General features: G+C 38.3%; 1 long non-coding RNA gene across 1 annotated transcript in view; it reads left to right on the top strand.

Moving 5' to 3' along the window:
* LOC148126906 (uncharacterized) overlaps positions 1 to 27,980 on the top strand; it is a 110,521-nt gene that overhangs the window by 35,233 nt on the left and 47,308 nt on the right. The window contains exon 2 of the long non-coding RNA XR_015741709.1: positions 21,534 to 21,663. This is a non-coding gene — a long non-coding RNA (uncharacterized LOC148126906). The remainder of the gene's footprint in view (positions 1 to 21,533; positions 21,664 to 27,980) is intronic.

The following is a 27,980-nucleotide window of genomic DNA, read 5'->3' as shown; positions in this document are numbered from 1 at the left end:
GGGGTGGGGAGAGAATGGGATTTTGTAGTCACCTCTCTTCAGGAATGGGGTGGGACTAGAGATTTTACAGTATCCTTTCCCTGGAGTGGGGTGGGGAATGGAGATTTTGCAGTATGCTTCCTCTGCCATTCCCATCAAGCCACACCCACAGAACTGTTAATACAAAATTTTGAATCCCACCACTGGCAATATTCCAGTAGTTGTGGGGCTGCCACAAAGTAGAGGGAGTCAACTTATTTTCCAAAGAACCAGAAGACAAGACAAGAAGCAATGGATGGAAATTAATCAAACAGAGAATCAACCTGGAATTAATGAGAAACTTCCTAACAGTGGGAACAGCTTGCCTTCAGAAGTTATGGGTGCTTCATCACTTGAGGTTTTCAAGAAAAGATTGGACAACCACATATGTGAAATGGTATAAGGTCTCCTGCTTGAGCAGGGGATTTGATTAGAAGACTTCCAATCTTCCAGCTATATTCTGACTAAATATGCATATATATACTTATATACACAGATACATAAATACATTATGTATATGTGTATGTGTATATAATCAATTTATTGTTCAAATTTAATAAAAGGTTTATATACAACTATTTTTTAAAGAGTTGGGTATTAATAATATATGTCAAAGAGGAAATTGAATTTAGGCATTTTCTTAGTCATTAATTATATCTTCATGGAGCAAATGAATACATCCTTCCAATCTAGCATTATGCAAGCATATCCTTCAATGACCTTGCAGTACATATAAATATGTAATCCTCTCATAATTTCCTTAAAGAAAATAATGTCAAAAAATAGAACATTGGGGTGCATCTCCAATAAATATTTCTCCAATTTCCACAAGCCGGTTGTGCAATCACTATACATATACATGTATATTGTTTTACTTTGCATGTGGACGTATTTTCCAGTTTTGTTGAATGCAAGCCAGAAGCAAGTCAGTAGTAAGAGATTTATTCTATAGATAAGGATATATAAACATTTTCTAGTTGAAAAAGACTACTGGTAAAGAAATCAGATACTATGCTACTCAGTCAGCTCAGGAATAACTCTATCATACTTTATGTTGGTGTCTCTGCAAGCTGTCAGTTTATGAATTGAAGTAGTTAGTGGCAGGGTCTCAAGCCCTTAACTCAGGGGTGTCAAACTCAAGGCCCAGGGGCTGGATCTGGCCCGTGGTCTGCTTAAATCTGGCCCATGGGGCCATTCTGGAAACAGCAAGGGACTGGCCCGCAGTGCCTCTGCCAGTGAAAACAGAGCTCAGGAGAGCTGTGTGCAGCTCTCCCAAACTTTATTTTTGCTGGCAGAAGGTTGCAAGAGGCCATTGCAGCTGGAAATAGAGCTGAGGAACTTGTTTTTGCTGACAGAGTGCTTGGACCAACCTGGCCCCCAGAGGTCAAAGACAAGCCTGATGTGGCCCTCAATGAAATCGAGTTTGACACTCCTGCCTTAGCTGCTAAGTTCCTGAGCCTCTACAAATATTTCATATGCAGAAAAGAAGCTGTCCTTTTCAGGTTTCTGAGATGACTCAGATAAGGCAAACAATGACTTTTGAGCTTTAATAGTGTGATTACATGTGCAATTATTTCCAATGTCTTGTTTATAATGACTATTTCTGGTGATGGGTCTGACATAATGTTTCAAGGAAATGTTTTTTTCTTTTCTAAGGATCCTCTGTATAAACCATAAAAATGTGACAGAATTGAAAAACTGAAAAAGATGGTGCAACCCAGAACATAAAGCAAATAAACACCCTTGTTTTCTTTTGAACATCTCTGAAAAATTATTAGTAGACATTACTCATTCTGTGATTCATTGCAGTTGCACTAGTCTTGCTTATTTGCACCTTCCATAACATGGAAAAAGATAAGAGGTGCTTCTATTTTCCCAGAGCTAACAGATAAGATATTTTGTCCAGAATCTGTAATGAATCCTTATTAAATCTGCTTTCTTGGTGGCCTTTTGGGAATAAAAGAGGCAAGTGAAGTTTACTGAGCTGGACCCATACAGGGGTCTGCTAGCCATTTAGATGTTTGTTGCTAATATATGATGCTATACTCTATGACCGTGTCTTCCTGTATTCCTGTCTGTCTGTCAGCATTCACCCAAGTATTATTAAGGAGCTTAAAGGCAAGATTGTGGACCTTCTAACCAAAATATGCAACCTGTCTTTAATTCAGCCTCTTAAACTGAAGACTGGATGGTGACCATAATAACTCCAGGTTTAAGAATGGATCATGAAGACATCCCATAAATTACAGGCTTGTCAGCTTAACATATGTCCTGGAGAAGATAGTGGAAAAAATAAAAATATGAAACATTTAGTGATATAAGTCTGGCTCAAGGCTACCCAACATAGTTTCCTTCAGGGAAGGTCCTATCTAATAGTGTTTTCAAGGTTGTTAATTAACTAGTATCAACATCTTAGATTTCCCAAAAGCCTTTAATAAAGTCACTTATCAAAGACTCCTCAGAAGATGTAACACCAATGGAATAAAAGAGCAGACCTTCTTATGGATAAGCATACTTTTTCATTTAGGGATCCATATAAGATATGTCATAGATAAGTACTCAGTTTTACCAACCCTTGGCATTTTTGTTGGTTTCCTATAGCCATCAAAGAAAGGTCTTCCACTCTGCCCCAACTGTAGTAGTAATTAGTGAAAGTGAGGCTTCATATTGTGGGAAAACCTCTTGAGTATTCTGAATCCTTAAAGGAGAATCATGGGATTTTCTCTTTTGATCAATAGATCTTATGAACCATTACAAACAAACCTAGAGGACTGAATTAAGTATAGTGACTTCTGATGGATGCTTTAGAACAGTGGTAGGATTCAATATTTTTTACTACCGGTTCTGTGGGCGTGGATTGGTAGGCATGGAAGGGGAAGGATACTGTAAAATCTCCAGTCAGAGGTGGTATTTTATGGTTCTCCAAACTATTCAAAATTTCTGCTACCAGTTCTCCAGAACCTGTCAGAACCTGCTGAATACCACCTCTGGTTTAGAATCTTTCTTTAGGATGTCATTGATCACTTCTTTCTGCTAGCCTATTTACATTCAATTTAGCATGTTTTTCTGGCAATAATATAAAGTTAGTGTTTCCATTTAAAGAAGAATGCTGGTTTAGGTTTGAAAAAAATCCAGTTGTATTGTTTCCCTATTTGGAAATTGCTATGTGCTTGGATCTCCCCTCACCCACCCTTTTCAAGTTCATTTCCCCTCACAAAATCCAGCAAAGATAACACTGGAGAAATAACTGAGAAGGAAACAGAGTGGAGCACACCATGACAAGCAAAAGCAACTAAAATGCTGGAGATTGAAACTGATTGTGGTAAACAAAGCATCTGTAGACAAATAGTGTTAGCAGGAAAAATAGGGACTGTAAACTCCAGCTTTCTACCTCCTTATGCTCTCTATAACAATGAGATTATTTCCTCCATTTCCAGAAATATGGCAGCTGGGTAAGGCTGGACTGGGAATACTTGGTGTTGAGCTGAATCATAGTTAATAGTATTTAACTCAATTCCCTTTCTCCAATTTTATAGCTTAACTTTAATGGCCTGAATTCCCAACATGGATCCCGTCTCTACTGTAGAGTAAAATACAAAGCAAAACACCAGCCACCAGTATCATCTGTTTCAAAGAACAGCTTTAGAAAATATGCAGACTTCAAGGTTCTCGGAAAATGAAGTTGATTGAAGTCCAATGCTTTTTAAATGTGCATGGAGTGGGGAGAAAGGAGCTAATGGGTATCCTCAGGAATGAGAAGAGATGTACACACTCATCCATTTTTCTTTTGGCAATTTTGTTTTTTCGGTCTTGGCACATTCACTGAGGCAACCATTTTATGATTAGGAAAACCCTTAATGATAGCCAGTTTGTATAAATGCCTGAAAATGACAGTATGAAATAACAGCTTCATCATTCCCCTTCCTTCCTTCCTTCCTTCCTTCCTTCCTTCCTTCCTTCCTTCCTTCCTTCCTTCCTTCCTTCCTTCCTTCCTTCCTTGTGTGTATGGGGTGGTGGTGGTGTCAGTGCTACAGGCAACAGCTGAGCAAACTACAGGATGCCCAGATATACTGACTTGATGTAGGAAATGGGGTCAGCATGTTTTGCTGGTGGTTGGTGATTGCTGGCATCAAGAGGCAGAAGCTAGATTGAAATTGGAATGGGCAAGACCAGAGAGTATCAGAACTGAGAGACAGGAACAAGCTGGTGTCACAAGCAATCATATCAATTTCTACCTCAGCATCTGCAGCCAGCCAGCCCAAGCCAGTAGCAAACTTTCCTCCGCACAATACTTTCCACCTCATAGCAAGAAACTGAGAGGGACCAAAGTGCTGTAGAAGCTCAGGTCAGAAGTGACCTAAGCCCCCTTACTTTGAAAAGGTTAACCAACAAACACAGGGGTCAAATTTGTAGACCTATGGTTAAAGAGCACCTAGAATGTAAGCTAAGTAGAAAGGGAAAAGTTTCTCCACAAGCCACAACCAGCAGACCAACATGGGTAGTGAAGGACATGGCCAACTAAGCCTGAATAAAGAACATAGGAGTGAATATTGTCAACAGCTATTCGGTGGGCCAGTCTGAAGTTCAAGCCTGCTTCCTGTAAAAGCAAAAATATGAGGAAGAGGTGGAAAAGAAGTCTATAAGATACAATGTAAATTACAGGGACAAGGACTTAAGAGAGATGAAAACACACACACACACACACACACACAGAGAGAGAGAGAGAGAGAGAGAGAGAGAGAGAGAGAGAGAGAGAGAGAGAGATGTATGAGCTGTAAAAAGCTATAGGGAAACCCTGGAAGTATGTGCATATAGCTCATTTTTCTTTTAAAGATATCTGGATGAACTGCATAAATCCTCTTCTACAGCAAAGGAAAATAATACTTCAATTGTTCTTAGCAGTCTGTACCAGATTTTCAAAATAACTCATTGCAATCAGTTGTGCTCACCTGTTCTAAAACTTTCTTATTCTAAATCATAAAATAGCTTTGTATATATTAGAAGTGCTCAATTTCAAGGGAAAACTGCAATCAACTGATACTGGCAGCTGATTAATTTAAAAAGAACAGCATTCTAAATTGTCTAGTTTAGCCAACTTGAAGATCACAGGATTTATATATTTAATCAAACATATAGGCCACCCAAGTCACAATATATTTTCATCTTCAGTACAACTGCATTGTGAAAAGGAGGAGGAAGAGAAAGGAGGAGGAGGAGGCACAGAAGGAAGAAGATGAGGAAGAGGATGAGGAAGAGGAAGAAAAAGGTTGTTGCTGCTGTTATTGGGCTGGTTTCCCAAAGCAGAATATTCTATCATGACATCTAGAAAAGTGATAGTTGGAACAGCAGTTAAGGAAAGACAGTGGAAGGGGATAGGCAGTTGCTGGCACATTGAATAACTGTTGATTGCACCCCATTTGCTATTCAAAATTCTTTTTACCCTATTGCACTAAGCTAGAACCAACATTTGAATCTAGTGAATGCAGTGATCCACAGAATAAGGTAAGGATTACTTTATACATGTACATAGTATGTATACAGGATAAGGAGAACATATTTTGGGTGAAATGAATTAAAGGTAAACTTTCAGTGAGAGGGGTTTGCTCAACTAGCTTAGAAATTATGATGAATGTACATTGTTTGTGTCCTTTGAGCCTTATTGTTTTTACTATCTGTAAAATTAATCTTGCCTCTTCAAATGTCAAATCAAAGTGATTCAGTGTTCCAGAACTGGATCCACTTCTAACTAGTTTATGGCCTGAAACAGATCCTAAGTATACAGGTGAAATTCAAAAAATTAGAATACCGTGCAAAAGTTTATTTATTTCAGTAATGCAACTTAAAAGATGAACCTAATATATGAGATAGACTCATTACATGCAAAGCAAGATAGTTCAAGCCTTGATGTGATTGAGATGATTATGGTTTACAGCTCATGAAAACCCCAAATCCACAATCTCAGAAAATTAGAATGTTGTGAAAAAGTTCAATATTCTAGGCTCAAAGTGTCCCAGTCTAATCAGTTAATTAAGCCGTAACACCTGCAAAGGGTTCCTGAGCCTTGAAATGGCCTCTCAGTCAGGTTCAATAGGAATCACAATCATGGGAAAGACTGCTGACCTGACAGTTGTGCAGAAAACCATCATTGACACCCTCCACAAGGAGGGAAAGCCTCAAAAGGTAATTGCAAATGAAGTTGGATGTTCCCAAAGTGCTGTATCAAAGCACATTAATAGAAAGTTATGTGGAAGGGAAATGTGTGGAAGAAAAAGGTGCACAAACAGCAGATATGACCACAGCCTGGAGAGGATTGTCAGGAAAAGGCCGTTCAAAAGTATTGGGGACTTTCACAAGGAGTGGACTGATGCTGGAGTCAGTGCATCAAGAGCTACCATACACAGATGGATCCTGGACATGGGCTTCAAATGTTGTATTTCTTTTGTCGGGCTGTTCCTGAACAACAAACAACATCAGAAGCATCTTACCTGGGCTAAAGAAAAACAGAATTGGTCTGTTGCTCAGTGGTCCAAAAGTCCTCTTTTCTGATGAGACCATCTTTTGCATCTCATTTAGAAACCAAGGACCCAGAGTCCAGAGGAAGAATTGGAGAGGAACACACTGCAAGATGCTTGAAGTCCAGTGTGAAGTTTCCACAGTCTGTGTTGATATGGGGAGCCATGTCATCTGCTGGTGTTAGTCCACTGTGCTTCATTAAGTCCAGGGTCAATGCAGCCATCTACCAGGAGATTTTGGAGCACTTCATGTTTCCTTCCGCAGATGAGCTTTATGGGGATGCTGACTTCATTTTCCAGAAGGACAGGGCACCTGCTCACACTGCCAAAAGCACCAAAACCTGGTTCAATGTCCATGGGATTACTGTACTTGATTGGCCAGCAAACTTGCCTGACCTGAACCCCATACAGAATCTATGGGGCATTGCCAAGAGAAAAATGAGAGACATGAGACTGAACAATGCAGAAGAGCTGAAGGCTGCTATTGAAGCATCCTGGTCTGCCATAACACCTCAGCAGTGCCACTGGCTGATAGCTTCCATGCCACGCCACATTGAGGCAGTAATTGCTGCAAAAAGGGCCCAAACCAAGTACTGAGTACATATGCATGCTTATACTTTTCAGAGGTCCGATATTGTTCTATGTACAATCCTTGTTTTATTGATTGCATGTAATATTCTAATTTTCTGAGATTGTGGATTTGGGTTTTCATGAGCTGTAAGCCATCATCATCACAATTATGACAAATCACAGCTTGAACTATCTTGCTTTGCATGTAATGAGTGTATCTCATATATTATCTCACCTTTTAAGTTGCATTACTGAAATATATGAACTTTTGCACAGTATTTTAATTTTTCGAGTCTTACACAGCCTTCTGGATTCTCAACATGGAAAACATTCATCCAATAGTCCTTCCATTTGTTTTCCCTTTAGTTATTCAGTGAGAAAAATAGTTTCCATAAAATATTAGAATTATTCAATTAAAGACAATATGAATTATTTGTCATCATCCTGAAGGGACTATTCTGTTCTATCCCCCTCTTCTGTAATTTTTAAAATAATAAAAATGCCTATGAGGATTCTGCTTTGGTCTTTTTGACTGGGGCAGATTTTGTGCTTCCATGTTGATTATGTTTAGTTTCATTTTTGCAGGGAAGAAGAGGACATATAGAAAAAAAAGGAATGAACACTTCTGCAAACTCCAGAGATTTTACAGTTCTGATGATAGTTGATGATCGTGGAATTGTTGGTGTTCTCTGAGCTTGGTTATTTTGGTTGATAATTCTGTCTTCTGTAGGAAGGTTTTTATTAAAACTAATGAAAAAAAAGAATCATACTTTATGTCATGGCCAGGAAATGAGTTTTCTCCTAGTATGCAAAAGAATTTGCATGGCTAGAATAAATATAGTAATAGTTACTCATAATAGTTGTTATGATATCTATCCCCTTAAGCTGGGCAATTATTCTCTCAGTGGTTTAACATGAGATATGTAATAGCTGACAAAAGAGCATTTTAACAAAGTAACCATAATTTTGATTTGTTTTCTATATGTGTACATTTTAGATTTTAACTTTTCTACCTATAATACTGAATGTGCTTCCAAAATATTTTTCTGGGTTTCATAGAATCTCTTGCTTCTTTTCATTTATTATAGTTTGAATGAAATCTCCAGTTCAAATAATGTTTGTTCTGACCTCTAATTAAGTTCTGTGTATAATAGCAATATCTCAAATATTACAGATACATTTGTTTGGTTTAAACTCCACTTCCATAAATTGCACAATTATGCAACTGATATACACAAATGCCCATAATGTACATTTGTATTTAACAGACATTGCCTTCTTCTCTTGAATGGTCCATGAAATCAAATTGTTACTTGTAATCATTTCAGTTGGTGGGATGGAGATGTATAATTGAAATGGCTAAACATTCATTTTAATTACTTATTGATTTAACTTTCAGATATCTTTATGGGCTTTGCATTAAAATATTCCTGTCCATGTTTTCCATATTTACTTATTCCTAAAATAAAATATGGTGCCTTTTTGCTCCATTTCTTTTTTTAAAAAAAGCTATTTAACTGACCAGCATATATCTCTGTGCATAATGATTTCATTTGTGGTTGCTGTTTTGATAGGGAAAATTACCTACCATTTTCTGGAAACCATTTTTCACAAATATTATTTAAGAAATCTTCTGCCTGCCATTTTAAGCAGGCTGTGTTCCAGAAGTTATGTCATAGCCTTTGCTTACTTTACGCTTCCATTCAGAATGAAACATGGTGGGATCTAGATACCAAAAAGTCAAACCCAATACAATTATTTTATGTTATGCTGAGAGAATTTATTATTTATTTCAGTTATACGTACTCTGTCTTTTTGTCAGTTCATTTCTATTTAGAGTTTATTTTAATCTATTTACTATATATTCTGCTCGAGTCTCTTAGTTGTTTTATGGGTTTTTTTCTCTTGTTACTTTCACAACAAACATGAATTAGGTTAGGGTGACAGGCAAAAATAGCCAATCACTGTGAGTTTTATAACCAAAAGGTAATTGGAAATTAGATATCTCTAGTTCTAGTCCACTGTTCAAATCACCATGCTATCTGTCATTCGAGACAACAATGAATCCACATACAGACATGAGGTCATACAATTTGCCTCATGGTGTAACTGAAACAATCTGAAACTGAACATACTCAAAACTGTAGAAATGGTGGTAGACTTTAGAAGAAACCCTCCCATACTACCACCTATTACAATATTAGACAACACAGTATCAACAGTAGAGAACTTTAAATTTCTAGGTTCTACTATATCACATGACCTCAAATGGACACCTAATATCAAAAACATCATCAAAAAAGCACAACAAAGAATGTTTTTTCTGCTCCAACTCAGAAAGCTCAAACTGCCCAAGAAACTGCTGATACAGTTCTACAGAGGAACTATTGAGTCTATCATCTGAACCTCTATAACTGTCTGGTTTGGTTCTGCAACCCAACAAGACAGACACAGACTTCAGAGGATAATTAGGACTGTAGAAAGAACAATTACTACCAACCTGCCTTTATTCAAGGACCTCTATACTGCATGAGTCAAAAAGAGGGTTGTGAAAATATTTATAGATCCCTCACATCCCGGACATAAACTGTTTCAACTCCTTCCCTCAAAACAATGCTATAGAGCACTGCACATCAGAACAACTAGAAACAAGAACAGTTTACCCCGAAAGCCATCACTCTGCTAAACAAATAATTCCCTCAACACTGTTCAACTATTACAAAGTCTGCACTACTATTACTGTTAATCTTCTCATCATTCCTTATCACCCATCCCCTCCCACTTGTGACTGTATGACTGTAACTTTGTCGCTTGTATTCTTACAATTTATATTGACTGTTTCCTAGTATGATTTGATTGCTTATTGTACCTTATGACTATCATTAAGTGTTGTACCTTATGATTCTTGATGAATGTATCTTTCTTTTATGTATACTGAGAGTATTTGCACCAAGACAAATTCCTTGTGTGTTCAATCACACTTGGCCAATAAAGAACCCTACATTGTTCCAATAATTTTCAAGTTCTTATCTTCAAAGACCAAGTTCTCCACTCTGCATTTTTTATTTTATTAGCATATCCATACTGTGGATGTCCTTATGTTTTATTTCTTTGAGAATAGTTTCTTCCAAACAATCTTGGAACAATAAAACCTTCTGTAATTCAGTTTAAACTTATAGATATTGCTTGTTTAAGGGATGATGGACTCAAAGGCATTCTTCATTTTATTATCTATCTCAGAGAACATATTTTTATCATCTAGAATTGGAAATATGAACTAAATATTTTCTGGTTCACACTGACTAATACTTGCAGGCAGCCTGAAATTACAGTTTCAGTAGCTGTCAAGAGCCCTATCAGTCTCAATTAAGAATATCTATGAGCTGAAATGATTGAACAAGGGTTTTTTTCCCTTCAAAAAGTCACAAAGGACATTCTCAATTGGTATATTATCATTCCTGGAAAGGTGTTAAGAAATGTGGCCATAAATTGTCCATTGTTAGAATTTTTTTAAATGAACAGAAATGTAAAGGATATGTGATTTAAAACATGTTTTCTGACCAGTTGCCTATTGTGGACTTGTTGAATTCAAATAACAATTTAGCATATGGAGATCTTTACAGGGAACATTATTCAAAAATTGTGAACTATATTAACAGGAACATAGAACCAATGGCAAGACATTATTGTTCCACTTTAACTCTGTGGTCAGACCTCATTTGCAATGTGTTCATTTTTGGTGATACTAGGGAATCTAAAAGGATATTAGGAAACTGAAGTGCCTTCAGTGAAGGGCTATCAAGTTGATGAGTAAACCAGAAACCAAGTTCTGTGATCTATGGTTAAAAGAAGTCAGATATCTAAAGGTTTAGCCTACAAACAGTTGAGTGATCTTTTCTTGATGACACAGGAATAAATCAAAGAACTGAAACAAAATCCATGCAGGCTAGAGTGCAGGTGAAACTGATTGTATGAGCTGTCAGCTAGTGGAATATGCAGCCTGATGGATGTTCCCCTTCAATGGAAACCTTCAGGTGGAGGCTGGATGACCATCTGTCTGTTATATTTATGTAGATCATAAGCAGGGGTTTGAGCCAGATAACCTCTGAAGTATTCTCCATGTTGAAGATGGTGCTTGTTTTGAAGTCTTGAGTGAAATGTCTTTCAAAACTAGTTCACAAAGCAGCACAGTCTTTTCACTTCCAAGAACAAAGAACTGTATTGCTTTACTTTGCTCTACTCACTATATCCTTGGACTCTAGCAATAGCCAAAAATGTCTTTGAAGTCATATAAGAGTAGTCTTTATTCAATGAAGTTGGCATTATGATGCCTTATTTGGGAATTCTTCTCTTCAAGGAGGCAAAAACATGCTGATTTTCCAGCATAAAACACTTAATTGATACATGTTTAAGGCTATATATAAGGCCCATATATAAGGCTATGAGTTATTCCATTCATTTCTATTATTATTCTATTGTACTTCTTTCATGATTTGTTTGAAGCTACTGGAGGTGAGGATCAGTTTCCCAAACCAATCTTTTTTTTTAAATAACCCCATTCATGATTTCCATTTAAATCAATGGGAGACTTGGACACCTTTTTTGTGGCCTGCAACTTCAGTGTAGTAGTTTCACCACACCCTTATAAAGATTCATAACTTCTGAATTTTTGGTCAGGAAAAGGGTAATTAATCTAAAGACGTTTTTAAAAGACATACTTATTAAGGCCAAATTCTCAGCCTTCTACCAACCCTGTAACTTTTCTGGATATAAATGCTATTTCTACTGAGTTCCCATTGAAGCAAATGAAAAATCAATGGCAAATTAATTGAAAGGAATGGATTTCATTTGGAATGTCTCCCTGAATTTCCATTACTTCTATGTCTAAAATTAATGAAACAAATGGATCCAATTGTTATGTGTTTCATTTTTGTATGCTTTCTTCAGATGAAAGACATAAAATTATATGACACATTGTTCTGTTCTTGAACATATGTTCCAAATATAATTTGAAATAAACAAGAAAACGTCCATGCCTTTTTCTCAGTATTAGCAACAGGAAGCTTAATAATTAATGAATGAAACCCACTTCATTAGTAAAAAATAGAATAGATGGACAGAATAAAGATAGAACACAAAGATAGGACAGAAAGAAAGATGGGACAGAAAGAGAGGCAGATAGATAGAAAACAATTTTTGTGATGATGTATGAAGCAGCTGTGAATTATAAGGTGAGGGAAGACAATTGTTTTGACTTTGTGCACACAGTAGTAATATACAGGAAATTACTTAACACGAATAAAAACATTTTTCAAATTCATCCACCTTCCCCACACCTGATATACATATGCAATTTCCTCGTGCACATAAACATTATCTATCAAAACTGCTGCATTGTCATTAATAAAACTAATTTATAGACTGAGCTGTATTTGAAACCTCTTGCTCAGAGAGAAACCCTGAGAGCCATTCTTCTTAGCCTTAGTAAAGAAGGGCAAAAGAACTCATCTTTCAAAGTGGTATGAAAGAGAGGAAAAACACAATCAGCAAACCAACCTTTCCACCCCCAGCAAAGGATTTGACTGCTATTAAAACAGTGAAATAGAGTCAAGGATGGGATTCACATTTCTTTTTTTTTAAAGACAAACATATACAAACAAAACATAAAAACATAAACTCACCTTCCATTTTATATACACACAGTGTGTCAGATGGTTACAAATCTTTTGTGCTATCCTTTCATAGTCATTAGTCACAATTTATATAAATTCTCACATTGTCAAACTAAAATATGCTTATATATCTATCAGTTATTAATCATTCACAACTAAACTATTTATTCCATCATTTTATATGAGATATTCTAGATTTTATTATGAAATTTATATTGTACTTTCATCCAATGGTTACATATACCTGTATTATATTTTATATCGATCTATTAAATTTCTATTACAAGATTTCCTAGTCTATTACATTACCACGTCTTTTTATCCAACCATTGATAAAACAATTCCCATATCATGTAAAATTGTTTATCTTCTTGTTCTCTGATTTCAAATGTCAATTTACTCATTTCAGCACAGTCCATAATTTCCTTAATAACTTCCTCCTGCATAGGTATTTGTTCATTTTTCCAATTTTTAGCAAATACAATCCTAGCCGCTGTTAAAACATTTACAATCAAATATTTCAATTCTTTATTGTACATTTCCGGTATAATTCCTAATAAAAATATCTCTGGCTTAAAGTCTACATGTTGTTTTATCATTTTTTCCAACCATGTGTGGATTTTAGTCCAATATCTTTTTGTGTCCGAGCACATCCACCACATATGGTAATACAAACCAGGTTTCTGATGACATTTCCAACATTTATCCGATTTGTTCTTAAACAGTCTCGCAATTCTCATTGGGGGTAAATGCCACCTGTAAAACATCTTATAGAAATTTTCTTTATAAGCAGTTGACATTGTCATTTTATAATTTTGGGACCATAATTTCTGCAATTTCTCTAAATCAATCCCATATCCAAAAATTTTCCCCCAAGTAATCATCATTTCTTTAACTTGTTCCTCCTGCAATTTAAATTCTAGTAAATGTTCATAAAGTTTTTTAATTACATTTTCATCAGCACCTATCAAGATTTTATCTGTCATTCAACTTATCATAAATACCTTCAAATTTAATATCTTTATCAAATCTAGATTGTATTTGCAAATATGAAAACCAATTCATTTTTATACCTTTCAAACGCTTGCATAGATTTAAGTCCACTCTTTTCATTCAATATCTCACCATATCTAACTGTTTGTTCCTTTTTATATATTATTGGATAAGAAAAAGCTTCAATGGTAGCTATCCATAAAGGGATTCACATTTCTTAACAACTGTGGACCTGGCTTAATTTGTGGGTGTGGCTTGGTGGTCATGTGACTGGTAGGTGTGGCTTGCTGGCTGGGCATGGCTTGGTAGTCACATGCCTGGGTAGGCGTGGCTTGGTAGCCACATGCCTGGGTAGGCGTGGCTTGGTGGTCATGTGACTCTCTTTCTTTCTTTCTTTCTTTCTTTCTTTCTTTCTTTCTTTCTTTCTTTCTTTCTTTCTTTCTTCTTCTTGAAGGTCTCAAGTGATGGTGCTCCCACAACTTCTGAGGGCAAGCTGTTCCACTAGTTGATTGTTCTCACTGTCAGAAAGTTTCTCCTTATTTCCACGTGGTGGATGATGAATGACCCTTCCCATCAGGATTAAAAAAGGAGCAAAAGGAGAAGGGGCTTTTGCAGGAAACAACTTGCTTCTTTGGTCATTTTTTTGTTCCAGTCTCATGGAGATTTGGTTGGACTGCCATTTGTCAGAAATGGTGTAGGGTCTCCAACTTTCTTGGAGGGTAGGACTAGATGACCTATAAGGTCCCTTCCAATTCTGATTAACTGTTATCTGTTATCTTCTTTCTCTCTTCCTGTCTTTCTTTCTCTCGTTTCCTCTTTCTTTCTTTCTTTCTTTCTTTCTTTCTTTCTTTCTTTCTTTCTTTCTTTCTTTCTTTCTTTCTTTCTTTCTTTCTTTCTTTCTTTCTTTCTTTCTCTCCCTTCCTCTTTCTTTGTTGCTCTTTCTTGCTCTTTCTTTTCTTCTTGTCTTTCTCTCTCTCTCTCACCCCCCCCTCTCTCTCTCACACACACGCACACATGATCTGGGACGAACTGATTCGATGAGCTCCAGAGCAGTGGGTGGTGGGAGAATGAAGAATGCGAGCAGCTTCGGGACATCCACTGTGGTGCTGCAGCAATGCCACTGCTTACAGGAGGCAGATCCCTGCCCTCCTGGTCAGAGCACCGCCATCACCATTTGCTTCTCCTGGGGACAAAACCAAAGGAAATTGGGGGAGGCAGCAGAGGCACTGCAGCAACAACGCTGCTTACAGGAGGCAGCCGGATCCCCGCCTTCCCAGTTGGAGCACCGCTGCCAACACTCACTTCTCCTGGAGGCAAAACGAAAGGAAGCAGGTGGAGACAGCAGAGTCAGCAGACCCAGCTGCCTCCTGTAAGCAGCACTGTTGCCGTAGTGCCTCTACCGCCTCCGCCAGCTTCCTTTCATTTTGCCCCCAGGAGAAGCAAGTGGCTGCGGTGGGGCTCTGAAAGGGAGGGCAGGGACCCGGCTCTCTTCCGTAAGCATTGCCATTGCCGCAGTCCCTCCATCACCTCCATAACCTCTGTCACCTCTGTCTACTTCACCAAGGGGCAAAACAAAAGGTGAAGACAGCAGTGGCAGTGGAGGCTCTGCAGCGATGGTGCTGTTTATGGGAGGCAGCCAGATCCACCACCCTACTGGTCGGAGCACTGCCGCTGCCACTCACTGTGCCACAGCCACCATGTGGTAGGGAGAGCTAGGAGAGTGCCAGTGGGGAAGACAGCCAGCTGAGCCTAGGGATGGCGGGGGGGGGCAGCTAGCTAGGCCCCAGCCACCTCCAGCACCGGGATGGGGCCACACCAGTGGGGAAGCCAGGTAGCCAAGCCCGGTGATGGTAGGATGGCAGCAACGTCCAGGGACAGTGGGGGAGGGGCTAGCACAATTCACAGGCCTACTTGTGAGCAGACAGATCAGGGCTGCTCAGTTGGGATTAGGGTTAGCCTAACTCAGCTGGAAGGAACAGTGGAGAGGCTCGTGTTGGCTCCAGCCAGGTCAGCAGCTGCTTCTCTCATTTGCTCTTTCTGCGAGAGCGAGAGAGCCTCTTTCAGCAGAGCAAAAAGCTTGCAAGTCCCCCTCCCTTTGGGAAAGGGCTCCTGGGCAGCAGAGAGAAACAGGATTCAACCAGGCTTCTTCTCTGCTGCCCAGGAACTGTTTCCTGAAGGGCAGGGACTTGCAAACTTTTTGCTGTGCCAGAAAAGACTCTCTCACTCTCCCAGATGGAGCAGCAGGTGAAAGAAGCAGCCGCTGACCTGGCCAGACCCAACAGGAGCCTCTCCACATGTTCCCCAGCAGAAGGCAAATGGTGATGGAGCGGGGAAAGGTGACCGGCACAGTGGCAAAACACAAGTGGTGGGTGGAGGAGCAAAACTAAAGGCAAGTGGTGGGAGGGGGAAGGGCGACCAGGGCTTGGAGAGCCTCACTCACCCAGGGAGATCATCAGATCAGGCAGGGCCACAGGGAAAGGCAGGCAGCAATGGCTGGCCTGGTGGGCAGGCAAAAGCAGGCTGCAGGCATGTTGCGCATGTGCACGATATTGTGCATATGCGATAGGGACAGACTGGGCAGGGATGGAGAAGCAGGAAGAGAGGGGCGGAGCCAGCCTGAGGCCTGATTTACCAGTTCTCCAAACTACGGAGAATCATAACAACTGGTTCTACTGAACCAGTCCGAACCAGTAGAATCCCACCCCTGAATAGAATCCTTGAGTTTCTCTATTTACTAGTTCCTTTATGTTGATATAGCCTCCCCATTACTCTATTACTTTTTGCCTTCCCTGACATAGGTTAAAGAAAGCAGATGCAGCAATAACAACATGTAAAATTACACTTGACTGCCCCAAGTGAAGGAACGGATTAGCCAGCAGTCTGCAGAATGCAGACAATGGCAGCAGATGAGTCAGTTAACTCACTGTTAGGCTAAAGAAAAAGCAAACTCTTGTTTTAAAATAATTTGTGGGCAACTGCAGCCACTTTAGTCTTTTAGCCTGTGTGCCCTGGAAAGCACAGAGCACCAGATTTCTGACCTGAACACCAGGTATTTCTAGAAATGTATGAAGTTCCAGGAAACACAGCAGACTCAGAATGTAGGCTATTATCCCAGATGCTCGTAGCTAAAATCCAAGAGGTAGATCCAACCAAAAATCAAGAACTGATTCATCTATGTTTAGGAAACTGTTTCTTCCCATTAAGTTCTACCTCTACTTCTTCCCATTAAGTGAGCGGTTCCTTCTTTCTCTTGCCCTGTGACTAAAATGCTATATGGTTAAATTGATCAGCATAAAAATCAAGTCTGAACAGCAAGCTGAGCTATTTCTCATCTGTGCAAGGCTGGTAGAAAGGAAATCTCCTACATATCTTTCTTTCAGTAATGAAAGCCGACAGGCAATCATACCAGTTGGTCGCTAGAGAGAAAGCATTGCAAAGAAGTTACACAAAGCCAGGAACCATGTCTAGTTAATTATAAAAAGTGGTAAATGCACAAAACAATTTATTTCTCAAACTGAGATATGATAGCAGTTTATTTAACTCATTTTTAAAGGAGTTTTATACTTAGCTCTTCCCAGCCTCACTTTATAGTTATTATAATATTGAGTTGAATTCACCTAATAATGTTTATAACTTCAAGGAATTTCACCCAAATCTTACTCCAGTATTTTTAGTGCTGAAAATCTTTCAGGGCTATCCCTTCCGATGAGAACACCAGTTCAATATAAATATCCTTGGGGGAAATGTCCATGTTTTTTTCTCAGTTCCATGCAGCTAGGCAGCTGAGACCAGGAAAATATATCTCCAATAGAAGAGAATAAATGTAGTTCAGGGCTAAACCATACAGTCCTTGGTGGTCTCTGAGCTGGACTGTTTGGGGAGTCAACTACTATATGTTTATTATAAGTTATCTAATCAAGTTTTAAAATGTCTGCAAGCAAACAACTCAACCCAGAGACCAGGATCTTCACAAGAAAAAGTGTTCCTCCATTATTTTTATTTTCACATAGGTGACTCTGGGTGAGTTATATAATTAAAAATCCACAACATAAAACAACCCTCACTCTTCTGTATTATGGCTTCCATATTGTAGAATATGGTATGGTACTTAGACTTGTCATGACAGTGATGCAGTGATGCAAATTTAACAACCGGTTCTGTGGTGGTTTAGGTGGTGGGTGTGGCTTGGTGGTCATGTGACTGGGTGGATATGGCTTGGTGGTCATGTTATTGGCTGGGTGTGGCCAACAATATCACTCACATCAAGGCACGCATCTCCTTGCCTGGCCTCTATGACTGTGGGGATGCTGCAGCAGTCGTAAGTGTGAAAAATGGTCAAAAGTCACTTTTTTTCAGTGCCATTGTAACTTTGAATGGTCACTCCACACAAGCAAAGTACCAGCAAAGGAGGGGAAAAAAACTCCAGAGAAGTTCCTGAAACAGGAAGTCTAGTCCTGCCAATAATGTAATAAGGGTTAACGGAGAGGCAGTTTCTGTAAGCAACACCAGAATGTTTCCTTCCTGCCTTCCTTACAGGATTAGGCCAGTAATTTCTTCTAACAAGTGGTTCTCCGAACTGCTTACAATGTTAACAACCGGTTCTAGAGAATAGGTGCGAACTGGTAGAATCCCACCCCTGCAGTGATGGCCTTTCTGTCTTTATCTGAATCAGATTAAGACGGAGTTCTCCTGGAGGAATTTTTTAAAAATGTGATGTCATTATTGGGATTTTTTCCCCTGTATTGCTCTGGTTTTAAATTAAATGTTGACTCTTTTGCTTATTATTTGTGCTTTGGAAGTGTATCATAAAGCTTCTTTGTATCTTTGAGAGTTTTATGTTTATGTTCTCAATTTAAAGACTAAGTCACCTATTCAGCAATATGCAATTTGAAGCCTTCTAAATATTTTGAATGATACTTCCCATAAAGCCCCATCTATCATAGCCACTAGTATAAAACAGGTGTGTCCAACCTGTGGCCCATGGGCCTTGTGTGGCCCTGAACAGCTAGTAATGCAGCCAACAAGATATTAACCTTTTAACATTATTATGTGATTTATATGCATTAACTATATTGTATATCCTATATCTGGCCCAAGATATCTGGCTTCACTCAATGATGTCCAAGGAAGCCAAAAGGTTGGATACCCAACTGAAACAGTAAACAACTGAATAGTACTAGATTTCTTATCCTTCCCCATTACCCAGCACTTATTCCAGCTCCAACATGAAACCCTGGAAATGTTTTTATAATGATCACAGTTGTCTTTCCAACTGGAATTGGCCAAGATAACCAATATGATTTCCTAGTATTTGAAAATGGGAAATATGCCAGAAATGTAACATATGCCTTAAAATGGGTTCAACACAGCTTAAAAAGTAAAGAAGCCATCCAGTTTTCCCATTGTTTTATCCATATAGCTGAAATGGCCTTGTTCATGCCACATCCTTGTCCCACAAGGACCTCTTTACAACTTTTCCATACTGGTGTTTCTATTGAAATATGCAAAAGTATATGAAAGTGGTGAAGATGGAAATTAATTTTATTTTTATTTTTGCTATTGATTTTTCATATAAATCCACTAATATCCTATGTAAGTGCATAATGAATATTATGAAGTATTGTATTGTTAAGTATACCATACCATACCACACTATATACACTATAATAATTATATTATAACAATTTATAGAAGACAGCACAAATTTGTTAAGAAGAAGTTTTTCCATATCAACATATCTCATGGAGGGAAGAGGATTGGTTAATCAAGCCGCATAATACACAATATATCTTAATGTTAGGAAAAACTTTTTCAAAGTAACTTCTTTTTAAAAACTTTTTTAAAGCCTCACGAGCCTCAATAGCCTACTTGTGAGTAGAAACCCCTTTTTACTGAGAAAGGCATGAATACATGGCATTCACTGACAAAGCTCTGGGTCTCACACACACATCCTTAGGTGATTCACAAGCCATAGCAGTCTCTGAGTTTCCCTCAGGGAACCTCAATTAGCACTTCAATCCCAACAGAAAGAGTCCTGGAAGTCCTGGCAAGGAATGCACCGGAGGGAACTCTTCTGGAGCGATGATGGATGTCTCCAACAACCACGTCTCCCACAACCCTCCTCTTTACAGCCCAGCCAAGGAGGGTCTTGTTAATGTCTCCTTCTTTTCCCGGATAGTTGGCCCTCAGTTCTGCTTTGCTCTCCTCTCTGCACTTCTCTGCCCATATGCGCATCTGAGACAGGGCCCAGCTTTTCCTCCCCCTCACTCAGCTCAGGCCCTGAAGAAGCTGTCTCTCCATCTGGGCATGAGTAGATGGGCCCTGATCTGCATCTGGCTGTGAGACCTTCAGCTCCTCAGAGCCTTCATCCGGTCCTGATGGTAACCCAGGCACCCCCTCCACATCCTCTGACTCATCTGTCTCAACTGCCATCTCCACTGGCAGTCCAAACTACAACAATAACCCATTACATTAGCAAACTAGTTAGGTATTGGGTGGACAATATGATAAATAGATGAATAATTAGATGGATTGAAAACTTACCAATAGGATACTTACTAATGGTTCCTCAACCATCTGGAATGATGTCAACATTTTAATTACTAAATTAGATGAAGAAAATAGGAAACATTTAACAGATAGTTAATACCCTATCTTCTAGTGCAGGTGTGTCAAACTCTTGCTGTCACATTGTTGTCATGTGACATAACATGACTTTCACCCCCTTCGATAAAATGTATATGGGCATGGCCAGCATGTGACTCATCCAGCCCACTGGTTGCGAATTTAACACTCCTGTTCTAGGGTATTAACCTAACACACAGTGTTAATATGCTATCTTGTAGATTATTAACTTAACAAATAGTTAATACTATAGAAGATAGAATTGAAATTGATTAGGTAAAAATTGAAAATAAAACATTAGAGAGACAATTTCAAAGTTCTTCAAGAAGTAACAGAAATTAAATTTAGAATTATAAAATGTATGATCTCTAGTTTAGCACTGGGTTTGTGAAAAGGTTCTTGAAATAGTAGTTGATTGCAAATCAAACATGAGCCAACCATGTGATGTAGCTTTTTTTTAAAAGAAAGAAGTGCGCTGTTAGTCTTGAAACTAAGTCCCATAAAGAAAGATTGAAGGAGCTTGATCCTTGATAACTGTATGGATACATCCATGTAACTTTCATTTTATTATAATACAGAGGTGTTTGTCATCTGCTTGTTCCACTTATGCACCAGGTTTATTGACCTACCATTTCCCAATAGTCTCCCATTTAGAGCAGCTGGGTCTTCTTCAGGTTTAATTGTTCAAAAATTTACCCAGGTTGCACAGTTGCTGCCATCATTCATGACCAGAAATTATATGCATTTTTGATGAATTCATTGTTGTACATATTATCTAGTTCTTTAAAATCAGTAAGCTGGTAGACATCTTGTCCCACCCTGTGCTTAATGTGCCATAGGAAGTGCTAACTCACTTTTTTCTAACTTGCTTACTATCACTGTGTTGCAATAGACAGATCATTTTCTAGTTGCCCTGTAGCTCAATGATGTGACTCATTTCTATGAGGAAATCCGGTTGAGCAACCCATCCTAAGGGACATTCTACTAGGGAAATGGGGCTTTACCTGGGGATCTCAGTCAAAGCCTTGGTTGAACCCTAGAATAGGAAATCAACTAAAACCTTATACTAGATTGATCCTATGCAGCTATCAGCATGTCTGTGCAGCTATCCTTCCTATGTTCTTTTCACCTTGGTTCTTTGAAGAGCTCTGGGAAGAGATGACTGGGGTTTCATTGGAGGAAGTCAACGTGCAAACTGGACCCAACACAAGTAAGGTTAAAGCTGCAGCAGAAGGAAGATGGTGAAGATCATCTGGAGATGGCAATGCCATCAAGTGAGTATTATCTTTGCTTTGCAAACTTCCCTGATTATTAGCCAGCTTTTTGGTACAATTAAAGATTCTGATCATTACCTATAGAGACCTGTAGGGCATAGGGACTGATTATTTGAGGCAGCATCCATCTCTAAAAGTTTCTGCCTAATATGAGAGGCCCAGTGGTTAGAATGCAGTACTGCAGGCTAACTCTGCCAACTGCTGGGAGCTTGTTCCTGGCAGGCTCAAGGTTGACTCAGCCTCCATCCTTTTGAGGTTGGTAAAATGAGGAGCCAAAACATATATTGGGCAATATACTGACATTGTAAACCACCTGGAGAGGGTTATAAAGCACTATGAGGCAGTATATAAGTCAACGTGTTACTGGTATTTGGCAGAATGGGTGTGTTCTGTGTCCCCTTCAGTTAAATATGGTCATCTTGTGGATTGAGGAAGGGAGCCTGTCTTGTAAAACAGAATTCCCCTAGAGATACATACATTATATTTTATGTTAGATTATGTTATGCCATGCTGTTTCAAAGTTTATAAGCAGCATGGAGTCTTTTTGGAATCTGGCAGCTTCAAAACCCACCAATCAGGATTTGAATATTACAGAGCTGGAACAGCAAATGTATTAAATGGATTTGAATTTCAATGTCTATATGGTGAAGTGATGCACAAACCTCTGTAATGTTTTTTTCCCCCTTGATATTGGAGCAAAGACATTTGTGTCTCAGCCTCAGACCTCTGTAAAAGAGCAGCAGCTGTTGTACTAATTCAGCTTTCAAGAAAAAACAGCACTGCACTGCACAATTAATCCCTCATGAGGTATGACACCTTGGTGTGTAGGAGGAGGACGGTGTGTTTGAATAGTTTCTTGTGTCAACAGCTATTGAGCCAGATAAAAACTAGCCTAAAGACTGTTCTGCAGTGATGAACTACTTGAATGGTCAAAATCTGTGGAGGAATTCAAGTAAATAATTCTGCTTTCTGTACCTCTCTTCTAAGTGGATTTGCTGTAGGAGGTGCTTTTGTGGGTCATTCTACATTATATCAGTTTCCAAATCCAGATTAAGTTATAGAGTCAGCTTCTATAGCCTCAGATCCTCTTGGTTTTAAATAACTGAACATTTTTATATTAAAAATGGACTGAAAAATGATACATTTCACTGTAAAAATACAAAAAATGGTTTCTATAGCTGTACAGGAAAGCTTTGAGTTAATCATAGTTATTGATTTATGCATGCATAGATTTTTCACCCAATGATCATGTTTGTATAATTTGCACTTCATTTTAAAATTTACTTAGCTTAAAAACTGAGAAAAGAACTAAAACAAAACACTTTCACAAGCTCAGCAAGTCTGGACAAAAGTTAATGACTTTTTCTGAAGATTTTATTTTTTCCCTTTTATTTGTATAGCTCATTGCCATTCTAGGCTCTCAACAAGCAAAAGCGATTGTAAGGATCAAAATGAATACTCCAATTCTTCTAATATATAGTATATACCAATACTGTTACTGGATTTCCTTATTGAGAGGCTCCAGTTTGTGCAAGTTGGAGTCTGCTATTGTTCACCTTGATGACCCACAACTGCTGTGCCAAATCTGCTACAAATCATATTGTAAAGTATGCAGACGACATGGCAGTGGTAGGCCTTATCTGGGATGACAATGAAGATTATAGGAAAGAGGCGAAGACTCTGGTGGACTGGTGCAATAAAAGTAAACTTGTTCTAAATGCTAATAAAACAAAGGAGATCATTGGAGATTTTAGAAAGAGCCAGCATAGTTATACTCCACTCAGTATCAAGGATGCAGCTGTAGAGATGCATCAATATTATTAAGTATCTAGGGGTGCTGATAATTAACAATCTGAACTGGTCTCTCTACATGTCATCCTTAGTGAAGCATGCAAACCAGCATCTGCATTTCCTGCATCAGATGAGGAGAACACATCTTTCTACTTCTGTTCTGGCCATTTTTTTACAGAGGCACGATTGAGAGCATTTTTACAAACTGCCTCACTATTTGGTTTGGTGGCTACAGTGCCTCAGATAGAAAGTCCATACAGAGAGTGGTAAGGACAGCCAAGAAGATTATAGGAAACTTGCTTCCTGTTATTCACAATACTGCTTATAAGTGTTATGTGCTTAGACCTCAAAGCTGACAGAGACTCCACACACCCAGTTTACGGTCTGTTTCTGTTGCTCCCCTCTCAGAGGAGGTTTCAAAGTTTTCTAGTAGGACTACCAGATTCTATAACAGCTTTGATCCCCTATGCAATCCATCTGGTAAACTCACAAGATTCATTTTTCTCACCATGTATACAGTATACATTCCATCACTCAAGCAGTTCCCTTTATCATGCACTTTTTCTGAATCAAAAAGAGTACAATAAGTATTCTTTCCCACACATGTATGGTATTTTTAATCATTTTTATTAGAAATTTTCCCAGGGTTAAAAGATAAACATGAAATAATATAAAGCAAAGAAAAGTAAATGAAAGAAGATATATAAAGAAGTAACTTCTGATTTTCCTTATGGCAGTTACAGACAAATTATTATTTCTCCTCCTTCATTGAAGTTAATTTACTTCTTTCCATATTCAACCTTTTTAATCAGTAAATCCATAAATTGTCAATTCATTCTCCCCCCCACCCTTTTAGCAAAATATCCACAATAGATTGCTAGTCTGTACTAAAAATATTTGTTCTCTTTTTCCTCATCAAACAGGTCAATCTTGCCATTTCTGCAAATTTAATCATTTTCCATAATGAGCATTTCACATTTTCCATATAATAGTTTTGAGGCAGTTATTACATATAAAACCAACCTTCCATAGGTTTTTTCTAATTGGTTTTCCATAAGTCCAAGTAAGAAAATCACTCATTTCAGCTGTATATTGGTCTTTAATATATTTTGCTCAATAACAACGATAACCTTATCTTTATTGGTTAAACCCTCATGCCATCCAAACATCAGGTTATGCTCTTCTAATTTTAACATTCTTTTCTCTTTTAACAGCAGCCACTTTTTCATCCAAATCAAACAGCAAGCTACAAAAGTACAATTTAAAATCAGACAAACTTAATCCTCCTCTTTTGAAGAATTTTATATTTAACCAGTTTTAAAAACATAAATCTGGACATATCCTTTTGCCATTGCTTAAAAGATGATTTGGTGCATCACTCCATCTTTCTCACAAAGACCTAACATACGTTGGTTTCAACACATAGTAAACATACAGATAGATTTTCTCCACAGTGATCTGTCGGTAGCTGACATTTCAGGGCTTCCAGTAATACATCCATCATCACTGTAACTGACTCCATTCATGTTGCTTCTGGTTGTCTTCTTCCTCTCTTTCCTTTTACTTTCCCAGCATTAAAGCCATTTTCAGAAAACTTGGTCTTTACATAATGTGTCCAAAATAAGATAATTTGAATATGATAATGTATGCCTCAAATGAGAACTCTGGGTTGATTTGTTCAATTATACATTGGTTTGTTACTATCTATGGTATTCTCACAAGTCCCCTCCAATGCCAATACTCAAAAGCATCAACAATCCTATGCTTTTTTCAAAGTCCAACTTCTACTTCCATAGATCTATGGGTACACTGTGGCTTATACATTTCTGATCTTTGAAGAAATAAGATTGCAGCATCTGAATATCTTTTCCAAGGCCTTTATGGCTGCTCTCACAAATGCTGGTCTGCTGTGTATTTTCTGCCTGCTTATTGCTTTACTGTTGATGGTTCAACCTAAAAGGCATCTTGCTATCTTAGGGATTTTAACAAAGATTGCCACTGGTGAAATTAGCTTCTGCATTTAAGAGCAAAGAAAACGTTCTCCTTTATACACTTTCCCCTTCCTTCCCTTTTTTCAAGATGCAGTTTAAATAGAATTTAGGCTGCTTTTTATCTCCTTTTTGCTTCAAAGATGATGAATGTTTGTTAACATCCATTGATCCTCTCATAAGAGCTCCTGCTTTATTCAAAATTTCAACAAATACACATAGAGAAAGAGAGACACATATTCATCTACTGGGTGTATTAACTGATGTATCTTTTTAATTACTAGATTGTTTCCTTCATAGTACAGAATAGAGGAGGAATCACCTGATGCCTTATATTCCATTTTCTTCTTTTTAAACACACAGAAGTGTCAAGACTGGAATAATCAATATCATCTTCCCCACTCTCTCCTCTTCTTTCCCTCCCCGCTCCCTCCTTCCCTCCCTCTCTCCCTCACCCATCTCTGGGCAGCCCACAGTACTGCTTCCATTGCCTCTGAAAATTTCGGTCTCTTTTGATATATAGCTTAAGATATATAGATAATATAAATTCTTGCTTGTTGTTTGTGTTCTCTTCATGTTTTTGCCTGCTTTTTATCTTGTTTGTCAATTAGCTGTTTTATGTCTGCAGGTGTTTAATAAATAAACCAGCAACAAGCTGTTTTGTTTTTTTCTAGAGTATTGAGCAGTGTGTCTGTTTGCCGTGATCTAAAGACTGACTGGGGGTGTGCTGGGTGCAAATTAAACTGGGAATTATCCACAGTAATTTTCTAGCAGTATGTGGGTTTTTGAGGATACTCACCCCCTACTCTCTATGTCTGTGTGTTTACATTTACAAATGAGAGAAATAGAATATCTGTCCTGGAAAGCAGGGTTTCTTTTGACAGAAACGGATGGGGTTTTTTCCCTCCATTCAGTGACAGTTCTGCTCAGACCTTCTGACTTTTAACCTCCCAAATGCATTATGTGAATGAATTGTTCAGGAAATATTGATGGGCACAGTTGTTGCATTTGGTTGATGCATCCCATTCTCCCTCCCAGTGTTTGGCAATTGGTCTCAGTAAGGCATTGTATAGTCCTGACATCAGAGCATCAAGATGATCTGCCAAGAAGGAATCTGAGAAAAGACAAAAGAACTCCTCCCAAGGATGTCACTCTTATCACACCCCCTGCTGGCCAATTCAAGACAGTGCAGAAGAATCTCTTAGTATTGCTGTTCTTGTAATTCAGTTAGTTTCCTTTAAAAATCCCGCTAGGTTTGAGAAAAGCAGAAATGGAAAGGCTGACTGAATACATCAACCGACACAGAAATAAGTGAAGGAGAGGGGAAGAAAAGTATAATCTACAATAAGAAAATCCCAGGGGAAAAAAGGGGGAGATTGTAAGGGCGAAGGGAGAAAATAGGAAAGAAAAAGAAAAAAATCACCTACCACCAGTGTTAACATGTTAAGATTTGGTACCTTTAAATCTCTCCATTTACACACACACAGATAGACATCGGCTATTATTTGCATGGTCCATTCTCTAAACATTTTTTCTCTCTCGGGATCTCTCCCCACTTTTAAAACGTATGAAGGACCCCAAAATAATGTGTTTTTTTGTATGGGTTATAGCTACTGATCAATCTCACATAAAAAATCAAAACATTTTTAGAACATTTGTTTATTAAACCATGTAAAAATAGCAATATTAAACCCATTAAATGTTAACATAAATAAAATGTTAATGGATCAGGCCTGTCGCAGCCATTTTCTCTGTTTCTCAGCTTTGGGGGGGAGAAGGGAGCTCTGGAATGTCAGACCAGACATCCGCAACTTACTATCTCATGGGAACCAAGGTCATCCCAAAGACTGGAAGAGGTCACCAAGGAGATGCCAGAACTTTGGACAAAGTGACTAGTGACAAGGAGGGAGGGAGCTGTCTAATCTTTAATTATACTGAAAGTGAGGGAAATAGCCATAGCTGGTTTATTTTTCAACTAGGCTGAAATGATGTACTCAATAAAGCAGTTCTTTCAGAAAGCTAAAAGTCTCAGAGTTGCTGAATTGAGTTTATTAATTGGAACCTTGACAATTTTCATGAAAAAACACTAATAAATAAATAATAACAATAATGAGCAAAGGGAAATTCTTCTAAATTTTTGCAAACACCTTCAATATTTGGCAAATAATTTTAATTAATGGGCCTCCTGAGAGGGTCTTAGGGAACTTTCGGGATCCTCAGGCCAAACTTTAGGAAACACTGGTCTAAAACTTAAATAAATATAGTACAAAATGAATTATACAAAGCAGATATTTGGAGCACATGTAATTCAGCTGACAAATGCCGAGGTCTGCATTTAGATAATGGAGAGAAGTAGACTTAAGAGGGCTCAGCATGATTAGAGGTGTGAAAGGATTTCAGAGATGCAATTAATCACAAATTGAACAGCATTCATCAGTGCAATGCTACCACACAAAAAGGTGAATGGAAACCTAAGCCGCATTAATAAAGCTATAGTTTTTAAGTCACACAAGCACTAATCATTCCACTTCAGAACAC

Source organism: Pseudonaja textilis, chromosome 2 (assembly GCF_049901715.1).
Source record: "Pseudonaja textilis isolate UNSWEBS1 chromosome 2, rPseTex1.2, whole genome shotgun sequence".
In the NCBI taxonomy this organism is placed as follows: Eukaryota; Metazoa; Chordata; class Lepidosauria; order Squamata; family Elapidae; genus Pseudonaja; species Pseudonaja textilis.
Note: the sequence above shows the minus strand (reverse complement) of the source record. Positions and strands in the feature narration are given on the sequence as shown.